This window comes from Anomalospiza imberbis, chromosome 2 (genome assembly GCF_031753505.1).
Source record: "Anomalospiza imberbis isolate Cuckoo-Finch-1a 21T00152 chromosome 2, ASM3175350v1, whole genome shotgun sequence".
NCBI classification, from domain to species: Eukaryota; Metazoa; Chordata; class Aves; order Passeriformes; family Viduidae; genus Anomalospiza; species Anomalospiza imberbis.
In genome coordinates this window covers 70,837,870-70,853,253 of record NC_089682.1, presented here as the reverse complement: position 1 = coordinate 70,853,253, position 15,384 = coordinate 70,837,870, and the positions used below count along the sequence as shown (strand labels likewise).

General features: G+C 38.9%; 1 protein-coding gene across 13 annotated transcripts in view; it reads left to right on the top strand.

Moving 5' to 3' along the window:
- Nucleotides 1-15,384, top strand: part of DLG2 (discs large MAGUK scaffold protein 2) — a 984,419-nt gene that overhangs the window by 122,566 nt on the left and 846,469 nt on the right. The window lies entirely within an intron of this gene.

The following is a 15,384-nucleotide window of genomic DNA, read 5'->3' as shown; positions in this document are numbered from 1 at the left end:
AAGAATTAAAATATATGTATTGAGTGAGATGTCTCAAACCTGAGAAAAGCCATGCAATGGTGTTTAAGATGGAAAGGATGGGTTAATTAAGGCATTAGATAAGGGTTTGGAAGATATATATACACATATAGTGTTATCCTTCTGACCTTGATTATGTTGCAACCTTCTTTATCCTTTCAATTGCAAACTGTCAAAGGGAAAGTAGAAAACTTTTGTTTTCTCATCCTTAATGTACTTTATCTGATACTTGGTGTTTGTGATTACCACTCAAAAGAGAATATATGTTTTCTACTTGCTGATAACCACCGAGCTTATTAATATTCCAGTGATTGTATCCTGCATAAAAAATTAATAGGACTTTTCACATTTCTGTGACTGACATTGGGCTGAACTTTTCCACAGTCCATGTTCACAGAGATCAGCCAAAATAGTCTCTGCATGAGGAACAGATACATAGAAGGTCGCACACCTATGCTTTTCTCCTGTAGCCAGTACAAGTGTTCAAAACCTTTCTTTGTCACTCCCAGCTCTAATCTGCTTTTGCCAGCCTCCAGATTATTATTAACTATATTAGCAATCTAAATTACTTGCCTCCACCCACATTTGTGCTTCAAAGATGAAAACAAACCCCACAGAAGAAAGCAATGCATTGCTCTGTTCTTAAACAGTGGAACAGAAATAGGGTGGGCATGCACTGCAAACATCAAATCTCCAGACCAGAATCAAAGATGAGGGAAATGTATTAATATTTTCATTGTTGTCATGGTAAGGAAGACATTTCAAGTTTTAAAAGTTGTTGGCAAGAACTTTCCCATAGGCATGACTATTTTTAAGAGCTTTCCTCCTTTTTAACAATGTAAAACTCAGAAATTGTAGTTCTAAATGACATTTTAGATGTGATTCTTCAAAGAGATAAATCAGAATTGAAGGTGGCTAGAACAAAACTCTCAGAAGAAATGAAGAAATTTATTGTAAAAATTAATTAGCAAAAGAAGCTTGCAGAATTAATGAGAACAAGCGTTCTGGTTTTGAGTGAAATCAGAACAAATGAGTCTTAACACTAATGTCGGATATATCCCATGAATTATTTAACATTTGATTCACAGTTTGAAGGCACAGACAGTTAATATCTGTCTTTTTTTTTTTTTAAGCAAAAATCATTATGCTTTAAAATGGTGAAAGTGTTTTCCTGTTATCTTTTGGTTCATCTGATGAAGACAGTGGACAGACTCTCTTTTTATTCCAGTCTCATCAAAGTGTTTGACCCTCAACCTCTTCTTCCTTAAACCCATTGCTATCTGAGAGGTGTGCTGCTGGTCCTGTACAGAGGAATTTGAACTCTGAATTCTATGCTGAGGATAACAGATACAGGGCCAAGTCCAAACTTTTCTCATCTTATGAAAAAAAATATTCTGATTGAAAGGAAAACAATATAAAACCATAGCATAGCCGGGAATAACCTTTCCAAGGCAGGGTACTGGCACTCAGAATCCAGTGTGCCATATTCAAATTTGCTGTCTCTCCATAAATTTCATCATGGTAATGATGGGAGAACAATTTTTTTAAATATAAATATATAAATATATGTATGTATGTATATATATATATATAAATCATACATATCTATATTATATATATGTATACACATATGTATGTATACACACACACACACACACATATATATATATATATATATATATATATATATATATATATAATCATATATATTTTAAGGGTTGATTGCAGGCAAAAGAGACTGGAAGTGTAGGCTTTTGGTTTTTTCCTTATGACAGCCCAACATACTATCGGCAGTTCTGAGTCAGAACTGATTATTGCAAGCTGGATGTACAAGCTGCTGTACAAATCCAAGATCGCCCTTTGCTTTCTATGAAAAAATACCATATGAAAATGTAATAAAATAATTACATTTTCATAAAATAATTACATAAAATAATAAAATAATTACATCACATAAATTCTTTTTCATGATCCATCACTCATTGGAAATTATTGTTTTTTACTTCCTTTTCAATTACGTGTTCCAAAGTTGGAAAGGAAAGGTGATTCTTCTTTCGTAGAATCAAACACTTATGGAATGGCTTTTGTTGGAAGGGACCTTAAAGATCATCTAATCCCATGGGCAGGGATGCCTTCCACTAGAGCAGGGATGCCTTCCACTAGAGCAGGTTGCTCAGACCCCCATCCAGCTTGACCCTGAACACTTCCAGGGATGGGGCAAAGACAAGTTCTCTGGGCAACCTGTGCTAGGGCCTCTGCCCCCTCACAGTAAAGCATTTCTTCCTTATATCTAATGTAAGCATCCCATTTTTCAGTTTAAAGCCATTCCTTTGTCTTATCACTACATGTCCTTGTCAAAAGTCTCTCTCCAGCTTTCCTGTAGGCTCCTTTCAGGTACTGGAAGGCTGCAGTTAGGTCACTCCCAAGCCTTCTGTTCTCCACACTGAACAATCCCAATTCTCTTAGCTTTCCTCACAGGAGAGGTGCTTCATCTCTCTGAGGATCTTTGTGACCTCCTCTGGATGTGCTCCAGCAGGTCAATGTCCTTGCTGTGCTGAGGACCCCAGAGCTGGATGCAGCACTCTAAACCCAAGGATAATCAATCAGTCCAGAGGTCATCCTCCTTTCCTGCCTTCCACTCAAAACCTTCCTTGGCTGTCTGTATGCAATTTTTTCTGTCTTAATTGTTGATAAAAAGGAAAGCAGCTTTTACTATCCGCACAGGTGTACTGTGAACCCTCCTTTATTTATGTACTTGCTTCTCTGAAAATGTAGATTTTTAGATAAAAGGTGTTTGGTTGTTTGCAATACTGTACAAATTTGCCATCTTGCATCTGTGATTACCTTAGTGATTTTTAGCAAACCTGGTGCTAGATCTCACAGCATATTGGGGCTGGATCTTCATCTCTTTAAATACATGTGAAAGGATCATGACCCATCCTATAATCTCCTATCATTCTCAGAGAGTGCCTGAGAAGAGAGATGTCTCCCAGACTCAGAGACTGTAATTTTGAATGGCCTTTGTAAAAGCAAGTGAAAAGTCAGTGGAATATAAGAGCTCATGGTATGTGTCAGAACCAGTCACATCCAAATGTTTTGTGTGAATGCCTCCACAAAGCATCCCATGGCTACGGACAGTGGAATTAACAAAACTGTTGGGGTTTTAGTGATAGTTAATGTTTTAGGATATTTCCCTCCACTTTTTTTTTCCTTTACTTGCATGCTTCTAGCTAAATTCTGTGCTATTTAGGTTTTAATCCTGAAGGATACCCCAGTGCACATGAAACTGATAAATGTTTAGGTATGGCCTATGTATTTAAACACCACATCCTTGCTTTTCACTTCATCATTAACAGCTTTGTTGTTCGTCTGAGTAAACAGTGACTTCAGTGTTTGCAGATGAAAAATGCAGTATTTCTTGTCATCACATTATTATTGCATTTCGCCCTCTGTAGAGACTAAATATATGTGTCAATGTATCTGGCAGAGCTGTAAATATCATAGACCAAAATAATTCAAGTGGGTGGGTGTTAGTGAAAAGGAAGAAAGAAGAACCCGTATGAATGTGGTTTTTGTGTGAATTTATCCACGTTTCTTTCCCTCCTGTAAATGCAGCTTGACAAAATCAGCTTAAGTTGGTGGATCGTTTCAGAATCAATGAAACAGTTTTTGGGCCATGTTCAGATTCGCTAGAAATGTTTATTAGGTTTTATTTGCAAAGGCTTTTTTTGTTTTATATATTCAGATAGAAAGCAGGGAATGTGACATATTGGGCACTAAATGAAAGTCCAACATGTTCATTATGATGCAGGAACTCTAGAAGATAATTCTTGAGAAGACCTAAAATACCTGTGTTGTCCATTTTCTTACCCTGGGGCAGATCAACTGCATTTGAGCTGTTCCTGACATGTTTGTCTAGACTGTTCTATAAAACCTCCCACAGTGGAGAGTCAACTATTTCTGCAGGTAACCTGATGACAAACTGGAGTTTCTCTAAGGAGAATTAGAACCCATTAGATTTCGTTCAAGACATGGTTAATGTTTTATTCAGTCCTGTTCCAGAAAGCACTTATCACATCACAGAATCTCGCAGCATCACAGAATGGTTTGGGTTAGAAGGGACCTGAAAGGTCATCTAGTGCCAGCTCCCCCTGCCATGGGCAGGGACGTGTTCCAGTAGATCAGGTTTCTAAAGCCACCTCCAAATTGGCCTTGAACACTCTCAGGGATGTGGCAACCACAGCTTTCCTGGTTTCCAGTTTCTCACCATCCTCATTGTGGAGAACTTCCTCATAATATTAAATCTAAACCTAATATCTTTCAATGTAATGTCATCACCCCTTGTCCTATCACTACATGTTCTTGTAAATAGTCCCTCTCCAAATTTTTTGTGGCCCCCTTTAGGTACTGAAAGTCCTCAATGAGGTCTCTCCAGAGCCTCCTCTTCTCCAGGCTGTACAACTCCAATTCTCTCAACCTGTTTTCATGGGAGAGTTGCTCCAGCCCTCTGATTCTTTTCTTGGTCTCTTCTGGACCTGCTCCAACAGATCCACATCCTTCTCATGACAGGGATCCCAGAGCTCAATGCTCTACATGCCCCTATAACAACAAATGCTAGGTTATAATGAAAAATTTCGTCTTTTGGGATAGCAAATATTTAGTTGTCTTAGATTTTTCTCAAAGGAGCTATACTTAGAGGTATGAAATATTTTAGTTTCCAAAACAAAAATCCTTGAGGCACTGTGAAAAGCAATTAGTGTTGATATCTCAGGCGCTATATCTCCAACTATATTAAAAAAAAAAATTCTGGAGACTACTTTGCAAGAATTATGTTTTAATGAAAATACTAACTCAGGATTTGGGAGCAGCAGGTTTTAGTTTCTTACTGTTCTGTGTGTTTCCTGAAGGACTGTATGTGAAGTCTGAGACGAGAACCAAAGGACTAAGTAATGAAAGGGAACTGGGAGTTACAGTGTCTGAGGTATCTCATATGGAGATGTGAGTTATGGACCATATCTGTGGGGCGCTGCATGGGCAGAAACAGTTGTTCAGGATTAAAGTCCACAAAACACAGCATAGACCTGTAAACTAACAAGTCATGAATTCCAAATATGGGACAAGGTGGCATTCCCTTAAAATCTGCCTCATCAAGATGTTGATACCTTATCCTGATTAAGGTTCGGAGTCATGATCTCTATTCTGTAAATGAGACCATAGCTAGATGACTCTCATATCATAGGCGTAAAGGCGCTGCTGGTTCATTTTTCCTGATGAAGAAGCTATTTGATAAGGATGTTTTCTGACCATGTTGAAATCCATGTACAGCTCCCATCTTGATCCAAGAGGAGCTGATAGTACTTCTTACCCATAAGAGTGCACTAAGAATTGTGCTGGCAGGTATTATTTAGCTTTTTCTTGTTGGGATGTTGCCTGTTTGTGTGGAATAATTAAATATTTATTGGGACAGAGTACTGACACATGGCTTTGTAACTTAGAGTTTATAGCTATTAGTGCTCTGACAAGTATTAAAGTCTAGGCTGTTTTGTCTTCTTTTGCATACCTAAGGGTGGAACGCTTCCTCCCCAGCAAGAGCACAAACACCAGTGTTGAAAAGTCATAAATGCAAAGCCCTTCTCCCTGTTTTCTCTTCACTCTTTTCCACCTCCCCATTGTCACCATACTTATATTTAAATCTGGAAGGGGGAGGATTTAACAGAAAAAATTAAGAACGCCACTTCAAATGCCCACTATGTCCCAGGGAGCCGTATGTTCATTCCTCTTAAACTGTATTTAGGGGATGCGGGATATTGCATTCAGTAGGAGGGTTGATGACACATAGGGGAGGAAATGTAGCTGGAGTACACCTAAATGAACAGGTTGTGAAGGTATGCCAGAAACATGGAGTTTGTGGATGCTGACCGTGCTTAGACATTGAGCTGATTGGTATGGTCCAGACAAGCTCATTTTGGGAACAAACCAGTGCCAGGCACCTACCTAGAAAATATGGCTGTGTAGATGTGACACTACAAACATAATGTGCCTCAAGAGTTTCTGAGGCTCTCGAGTGCTTTTAAGTTGAATCATTGCAAGTTGCAGTAATAAAGCATCTGCATTGGCTTAAACCTAGCAATAGTTATCTGTCCATGTAGCCTGGTACTTGGATTCCCCTGGGGGCCAGGAGCAGATGCTCAGAAAAGAGTCTGAAAAGACTAAGCCTTATATTGGGTGCTTTAGCTGTTTTGCAAGTCTAATCTGAATTTGTTTGAACTAGAAGTACAGAAAGTGTTCAGTGCTGGGAAATTCAGCCTTACCTTATTTTATAAACATTCAGTGTGGTATTCACCGGAGCTGACTGGGGATGTGTCCAATCTGCTGCTGGAAATCATGAAGACAGGATTTGTTTGTAATTTCACCTCTGCCAAAGAGCCTCATTACTTCTTTGGACCAAGGTTTATAAGACCAGCATTCACAGCTTGAAAGCATTGTCTTGAAATTATGGCTCTTAAATTGTCCCTTTTGGAAAAAGACTTAGGGACTTTCACCCCTAGAAAATGTGAGATAGGGATTGAGCTGAAAGTGGTTTAAATTCAGGTCTTCCACTGCTTGGAGAAGTGCCCTCTCCCTTCCCAGTTCCAGGTGAGTCTGGGGAAAGGTATTCTCCATCTCTGCTGTCTGTGCAGCAGTATTAGTGGGTTCCTGCAGTCTGAGAGTGGGTATGCAGGTCTGAGTCCAGCTCCTCAGCTAAGCAAGTGGTCACTGGCCTGGTAAAAAGCTTTCTTCTCTAGCAGGGCTCTCTGCATTGCAGTAAGCAGTCAGTAGCTAAAGGATGCCTCTTGCTCAAGCGTTGTGTAGATAGATACAATTGAAACCCTGAGATGTTTAGAAAATACAATAATGGAGTACAAAAAAATCACCTAGATAGAGGAATCCATCTGGTAATACAAAAATGGAGTTGTTCTTTAGTATGACAATAGAAACACTGCTTGAAGCTTCAAGCTTGTGCTCAGCTCCATGCACTCATTAAAAGACATAAATTTACCCTTGTTTTAACCTCTGTAGTCTTTAATTTGGTATTCAGTTTTGCTTATTTCTGGTCAGCAGTGTTTTGACCTTTATCTAGATGGAAAGCTGAGGTGAAGGAAAAGAACCCTCTGCTGTTGCACTTACATATAAATCTGGCAACTGAAGGTCTGCTTGTTCCTGTATCATTGCATGAAAAGACTATTTACTTTTAGGGCAAGTGGTGCAGGCACTTCTGCCATATTGAATGATAATCATTTGTAGTTGCTGTGCAAGTTTGGTCATCACACCCTGATCTCATATGCACAATCTTCATTCAGCACAGTGTGGGATCCTTGCTTTGACATGGTCCCCAAAGATTCCAGTTCATCATTTAATTCCTGTTGTTTCATGCATTTCTTATGTTTAGAGGCTTGTTTTGCAAATATATTTAATTGCATCATGCAAAATGAATCTTCTTATATCTGTTTGCTTCAGGAATGCCTACTATCCTTGTACCCAGCTATTATAAACACTGTAATTACTTCTCTGTCCTCTAAGTACTGGCTTGTTAAAAGTTCCAGTAGTGAAACCCTTGCTTAAAAATCTTCTGCCTGAAGCATTTAGCAAGCCATTAATCTGTTTTACACTAACAGCTTGTCTAAAAAAACATGGAACTGCAGCCCCTTCTACGTGTGTCTATGAAAATTCAGTCTCTTCTCTGGAATTTTGTTTGTTTTCTTTGTTTGCAACTGGGTACAGCTTAATTTGTATGGCTTGATTTACTCCCAGGAGCCACATTTGATTCTGTTTAAGTGATTATACTTAATATGCTAGAGTCATTAGATATGATCAACCATAAAGTTTCATTAGAAGAGTTCAAAACATTGCGTTTTATGCATCTGTTTCTTCACTAGATTTAGCACTATAGTATACATTTATCTGATCAAATGCAATTTGTGTCTGTGGGTTGATTTTGTGCCAGAGCCAATTCCCAAGTAATTATATTTGGCACTAAATTCTCCTTCAAGACAGCAGCAGCCTTTTTAAGGGGTACAGTATAAGTGACATCTTGGTGTATGTTTTGCTAGTCATGTTCCTTTTGCACCCAAGGACATGTAACAACCCTAACCAGATAATTACTGAACAACAATGCTGAAGATTAGCTCCAAGTTTGTTAAGTTGATTATTATTTTTTTAATATACAGTAGCTTCTAATTTTTTTTAATGCCCTGTTAAGCTTTTCTTTACTTGAAGAGATTATTTTATACACTTTCCTTTTCTTCTCAACTGGGTTTACTAATGTTTAGAAATGGGTAACTGCAAAGTCACTGCATTATTAAAACCCTTATTTATTACTAGCTGCAGCTAAGTGCCTTGCCCATACTGGATATCCATGCTGGGTCTCTATTTATAAATTTGTTATTTGTTCTGTAGCTTGTCAATAACTTGAGTGCCAGAGCGTCTGTTAAATGTCATTTTAGAGTTGTTTCTGAATGTGTTTTCATATGGTCAGGCCAAAGTTTCCATTTTAAACAAAGTTGTATCTCTGCAGAACTGTGTTATCCTGTGGACAAAAATGCTATTGTGATGCTGAGAGTAGGGCAATGTACATATCATGCCACTCTGTAAGCAGACAATTTCTGTCCCATGGACAAGGCTTGGAACTAGACATCATTCTGCTTTTGCCATCTCCTTGTGTTTGCATAGTTAGACATGCTCATGATGAAAAGCCTTTTCCTTTGTTTCCTCTTACTTTTCACAGTGCAGGGGAAAGGGACCTGGGATTCCTGATTAATGGCAAGCTGCACATGTGTTAGCAGTACCGTGGCAGCCAGGAGAGCCAAGCATGTTCTGAGGTGCATCAGGCACAGCATTGCCAGCCGGGCAAGGGAGGGGATTGTCCCGCTCAGCTCTGCACTGGGTCAGCCTCACCTCAAGTGAACTTTTGGGCACCACAAGATAAGAAAAATATAAAACTATTGGAGAGTGTCCAAAGGAGGGCCATGAGCATGGTGAAGGGTCCTGAGGGGAAGCCATATGAGGAGTGGCTGAGGGCACTTGGTCCGTTCAGCCTGGAAAAGAGAAGACTGAGGGGAGACCTCATTGCAGTCTGCAACTTCCTCAAAGTAGCAGCACTGACCTCCTGTCTCTGGTAACCAGCAATAACACCCAAGGGAATGGCCTGAAGCTGTGTGTGGGGAGGTTTAGGTTGGTTATTAGGAAAAGGTTCTTCACCCAGAGGGTGGATGGACACTAGAACAGGCTCCCCAGGGAAGTGGTCACTTCCAAGGCTCTAAGCCTGACAGAGTTGAAGTGTTTGGACAACACCTGAAGGAACCCGGTGTAACTCTTGGGGCTGTCTTGTGCAGAGTCAGGAGTTGGGTTTGATGACCACTGTGGGTCCCTTCCAACTGAAGATATTTTATGATTCTATGATTTTAGTTTAACATCACGATCGTGTTGGTGTGCCCTGCATGAGGGTTTAGAGGGCTCGATGGTTTCATGTGTCCTTTTTGACAGGGAGATCTGATTGTTTAGTTTAATAATTGTTTTCTACTGACATTAGTGGGATAGATCTGGGATCTTGATATCAAATTAAACCAGATCAGCATCGATGAAGGAGTCACATCCTCCACAACAAGTTTATTTGGGTTTATTTTTTTTCACATTTATATAATATGCCTATCAAATAACCTTCAAGCAGTTTTTTGATCTGTGATTTGTTATTACATCTGCAAAGGATTGGGAGTGGGCCAGAACAGCTGTGAGGGACCAGAAACAATCATTTTCCCCAATGAAAATGTGCCTGAGTAGCAACCAGCATACAGAATGAGCCAAACTTTTAATTAAGCAACGAGTCTCTATTATGATAAGCATTGAGGTCAGACTATTGTGTAAATTCCACTTCTGTGTATCAAGGTCAAAAATTATAGATCTAGTTTGAAAATATCATTTAACAACTCTTGCAATTTTAACGTATTTTTTTTCTAAAATAATTTTCCTAAACCATGATATGTTTCAACAAGGGAATACCAGATTAGTCTGAAAAAATTATGAATGTAAAAATATCAGGATTTCCCAAGAGGCTTCTTCCACAAGCTAGTAGTTCCTCTGAACAGTGTGTGATATAATTCATTGTTTCTAATAAGACTCTGAGAAGTTATATTTTAGCTACCTGCAAAAACAAGTACATCAGCTCCTAAAGTATACTTCTTTGTCCTATAAAGCTGTAAGAGTTCTGTAAAATTGATATTCAGGGACAAATGTACTGTAGTTAAGATTCATTCTAAAAATATTTCAGAACATTTTGTCTCACACATTTATTAACTCTGATTCTTCACCAATCTGAGCAACTAAGCAAGAGAATTCAACTGCCCTCCATGTGCAAAGGACACAGGTCTCCATAGAGAGGTTTAAGAGTCCATTATATATTTCTGCAGTCTACCGATACTTCTTTATTAAAATGTTTCTTAAATAGTTCCTAAGTATAAAGAATGATATCACCCCAAGACTTCTGGATCATATAATGGTCATCCAGGGAGTGATTTCTTAGATATATGAATGTATCTTTTCTCAGTAAGATAAATATATATGAAAGAGAAAATATCCAGCCCCTTTTGTTTAGGTGTTTTTTTTTATAATCTGGAACAGATGCTTTCAGGTTTTAGCAAATCATAAATACAATCCCAAGAGTAACAACTTGGTAAATTAAAGGGAAGCTGTCAACTTGAAAATATAATTTATCTCCACAGTTTTTTTTTTCTTTTTTAGTACAGTTACAAATACTAGACAAGTACTGAAATATGGGACGTTTTGTGTTTTTATCGTGTACATTTTACATGTTTGCTTGTCCTTGATCCTCACTCATGCCACTTTAATCTGTCATGGGTTATTGTGAAAGCTACCCCTGGTATAGAGATGAGACAATTTACTGCTTGTTTGCCATTATAATATTTAGCTGGATTGTGAATTAAGCACTTGTCTAGGCCTTTGTGTACTATGAAGGAGTGAATTTCACCCTTTCACTCTCCTCCTTCTTGAAAAGAGCCTTTAAGGAATATGTTTCTTTTTCCTATGTAATCTTGATCCATTTACCTATCCAAATGGACAGTTTTTTCATAGAGATCACTTTCTGAGCTAATTTCTTTAACCATATTTGCCTTGCTGTTGGAAACTTCTGTTAACTTCCACCCTTCCACCATCAATTATCACTTTGTCTTATTCCTATGGTCTGTCATCTCCTGTGCCTCACTATCTTGACTTCCACATCTGCTTCTTCAGTTCTTCAGGACATATTCAGTAAGGAACTTTCCTGGTATTGTCACCCCCAGTGCACAGAAGCTTTTCAGAGAGAGCTATGTGACTATCTAATTTCATCTTCAAAACTGTGTTTTGTCCCGAAAGAAGAGGTGGTTGCAGTCATAGCAAGCATTCCTGCTACAATATTCTCCCCCTCTTGATCAATATTGTCCCACTGTTTGTTCTTGCTTCTCTAGTTTCTCGTCTTGAACTGAAATGGACAGTGTAATAAGGCAGAACCCTCATGTATTAACCCAAAGCAGATCTTGTGCTGGGTATTAGCTTATGTCTCTGTGTGGTGCCTATTTCCTCCTCCAATCAAGAAAACTAGTTTGATTGATAAGTTCTGAAATGGAATTTTTAATATAGTTCAAATATCTCATGTCTAAAAAACGTCACCTTAGCTGGATTTCACACCTCCATCAGCATGCACAGACTTGCACAATACTAGTGGGAAAAAATGATTGAAGCTGCAAATGGATCTCTGTGCCTTTGAGTGGATTGAGCATTCTGGCTGCACATCAGCTGTTATGTCTGGTTTCTTGTGCTTTTCTGACACAAGGGCAGCCTTGTTTCTCAACAGTTATAGCCCAAATAGTGGTGTTCAGTTCATTGCTCTAGCTGTATAACATTTCTTCTCTGGAAGGACAAACCAAAGTGATGATGTTTTCCCAGATCCTCCAGTTCTTTCCAAAAGTGTAGAGCCTACCTGGTTTTCAGAAATGCTGTGTCCTCTCACTGTGTGTATATATACATATATACATATATTTTAGTTCAGCACTTCCAAGTAGTCATGCTGCCTCCTTCTGAGAAGAGAGAAGTCAAACAGCTCTTGTGCAAGCTGGAAAAAAATGGAATTAGCAGTAACAACATAGTGGATTTGAAATCCATTTTTTCAGAAGGCAGCTTTTGAAACTCTGGTGTAAACAAAGCAATGGTAACTTTTAAATTTCTGTTGTTTTAATGAACCACTAAAACAAGTTTAATCTATGTGAGTTTCTTAATTACCACAAGAAGGAGTGAAAGGATCCCTTGAGAGATTTCAGGTCAGTCATTACACCAAGCTGGTTTCATCTCACACATTTCTTGATGTTGTGGCATTTTGTAGAAAAGCAGAGGTAACAAAGTTGACAACTCTGTGTCTTCCTAAGCAGTAGAAAGATTAATGACAGACAAATGCCTTTACTTATGTAATCAGTATTCTTTTTTTGAGAGATCTTGTACTTTTTTGGACCAAAAATACTCCCGGCACACCCGACGGTATCTTTGCTAGGTCAGCAGCAAGCCTGTAATTAGATGTTTCAGTATTCAGGATGCTGAATACATTATGGCCTGAAACAGTCCATCTTCTGCAGTCATAGGTGTATTTATTAATGCTGTTTCTTAATTCAGTAACATTTTTTTTTTTAATTCCTTTTATTTTTTCCCCCATCTAGGGAATGTGCCTGATATTCTCAGATATCTTTGCACTTATGGTGAACAATTCTGTTACTTTTGAGGTTTAGCATCATCAATATTACTCTTTGGTTGCAATTTGTGATCGTCTTACCCTTGGACAAGGGCCAAATCCCTCCTTATATTGGTGCTCTGATCTATGGATAGTCATCACACACAGAGGGGAGGACTGATCTGGCATCCTTGCTCAATGCTGAACAGAAAGGAGCGCTCAAGTTGTAATGATCTTGGAAAACCAGTCTTTGTGCCTGGCTTCACAGGGCTTTGTTGCAGCTCAGCCAAAAGAAAATGAGGGCTTGGATTGCCTTTGTGAATTGGCATCAAGATGCTGGTCACAGATATTCAAAAGAATATTCTTAGTTAACTATAGTGAAGAAAACAGATGTGGGGATGTTTCCAAACCATGAAATTACATCGCTGATTATTTTTCTTGATAGTAGAAACTACATTTTTGCCCACAGCCTTTAAAAGTGCAATATTAGAATCTATCATCTCTTTTAGGGCCACCTCTAGTGACCCCTGTTTGACTAAGTACTGCACAGAAACATGTTAAAAAATGGATCTTGCCTAGCTTCAGCTTTGTTTATAAGCTAATGGATTGTGATATTAACCACATGGTGGTAATGCAATAGATTGTCAAGATGGGGATTGCTGTTGTGGATTAACCTGTCAGGTAGCTAAACATCACACAGCCCCTTCCTCATTCACCTCTTCTCAGTGGGGTGGAGGAAAGAATTGGGGGAAAAAAAGTAAAATTTGAGATTTTAGACAAGGCTTTTTGACAGAACAGAAATGGAAAGGAAAATTGTAATAACAACAATAATAAAGATTTTGAATATACAAAACAAGTTACACCTTCCATCTACTGACCAGTGACCTCTGGCTTACAGCTTTCCCCCTGGCTTACATGCTGAGCATGATACCATATGGTATGGAATATCCTTTGGAACACTTGGGGTCTGCTGTCCTGGCTGTCTCCTCCCAGGTTCCTGTGCTCCTGCAGCCTTCTCGCTGGTGGGCTGGTGTGAGAAAAGTCCTTGGTTTAGTGTAAACACTGCTTAGCAACAACTAAAACATCAGCATCTTATCAGGTTTATTCTCATCCTAAATCCACAACACAGCCCTGTACGAGCTTCTAGGAAGAAAATTAACTCTATGCCAGCTGAAACCAGGACAGCTAAATATACAGAATAGTACACAGAGCTGTGTTCTGTTTGCATTGACAAGCATCCAAGTTGTTTTGAGGTTTATGAATAAAACCAGAATTGGAATTTGAGCCCCTGCTTATGAGAGGTGAGGTTGTACAGTAATGGTCATAAAGGTGTGATTTGGGATGTTTCAAGCAAATATGCATCAACAGTGAAAGTATTTTCAATTTTTTCATCTGACATTCTTCCAAGTTTGTATGTACATCTCTACCCAAACCAGCCTCCTTGATGTTAGATACATACCAGCAAAAGGAAAAAGTCTTACCTAAGCTGCATGGACACATTGCAAATACATGCAGTTGCAGACAGCTTTAGTGTGAGCTGTTGCACTTGGACAGTTTTTAGACTGGATTTATTGCCTTATCCAGGGTTTCCCTTCTGTTAGTGTTCCCTTCTGATCTGGGCCTCAGTCTCAGTGAGCTATGACAAGGGCACTGTTTCTCAGGTCAGCTTGAGCTGGTACCTCTGAAGGATTCCTGGTCCAGGATCCATATGGACTGTGCAAGGTAGTATGCACGGAAGGGGCATTACACAGACTAGGAGACTTCCTCCCTGCAACTCTTGGCATTGCCTGGTACCTAAGCATCTGCACCTTTTCTCGGTGTCAACTGCAGTTGGCAATGAAATTTATTTAATTAAGTCTCAGTAGCCCTTATGCTTTTGTGCTCACAGAAGCCCAAACACCTGTACAGTCAATAATTTTTTAATAACCTTGGTAAATGGCTAATGTTAATAATTCTTGGATCCTCATATAAAATACAGGTTTTTGCCATCTCTCCATTAGGCAATGAAAGATTCTTATCCAGCACTGAGGTCATGACAGTTGTCACAAAGGAAATTGTCAAGCGTTGGCAGATCCACAGAGTGCAACCTTCTGCAAAATATTCAGGGAATGTTGCTTTCCCTTTTACTTCACTTTGTTGTCCGGTTAACAACTTAGGGAGTGTGATGATGTAATCTACAGTTGAATGACCTGATTCATTCTACTTAACTTACTTTTTGGGTCCTGGCCCTTTGATATGTATCAGTGTGAAGCATTTCATAATGCTTTGTAGGAGAGAAGCTGGGTGAAGCGATATGGAACTGTTTTGCTGAAGGTTTTGTTTAGCTGCAGTCTTTTTGCATGTCAGCATGAGTATATATGATTGTGGAGCTCTGCAACCATGACTTAGCACAGCAGCTTGCCCGTATAATGACAACCACTGCTTATTTCCCCTCCCTATGGCTCTGGCTGAAACAAATATTCTTCTATACCAAGATTTAGGAAGCTTCAAGCAAAACTATCTTGAGAAGTAAAAGTCATTACAATATTCTCCAAGGCTTTGATTTTGTGCTTTTGTTGATGGTTTGAGGTTCTTTTTTTTTTCTTTGATTTAATGCAGGCTTTATATTCTTGTATTAA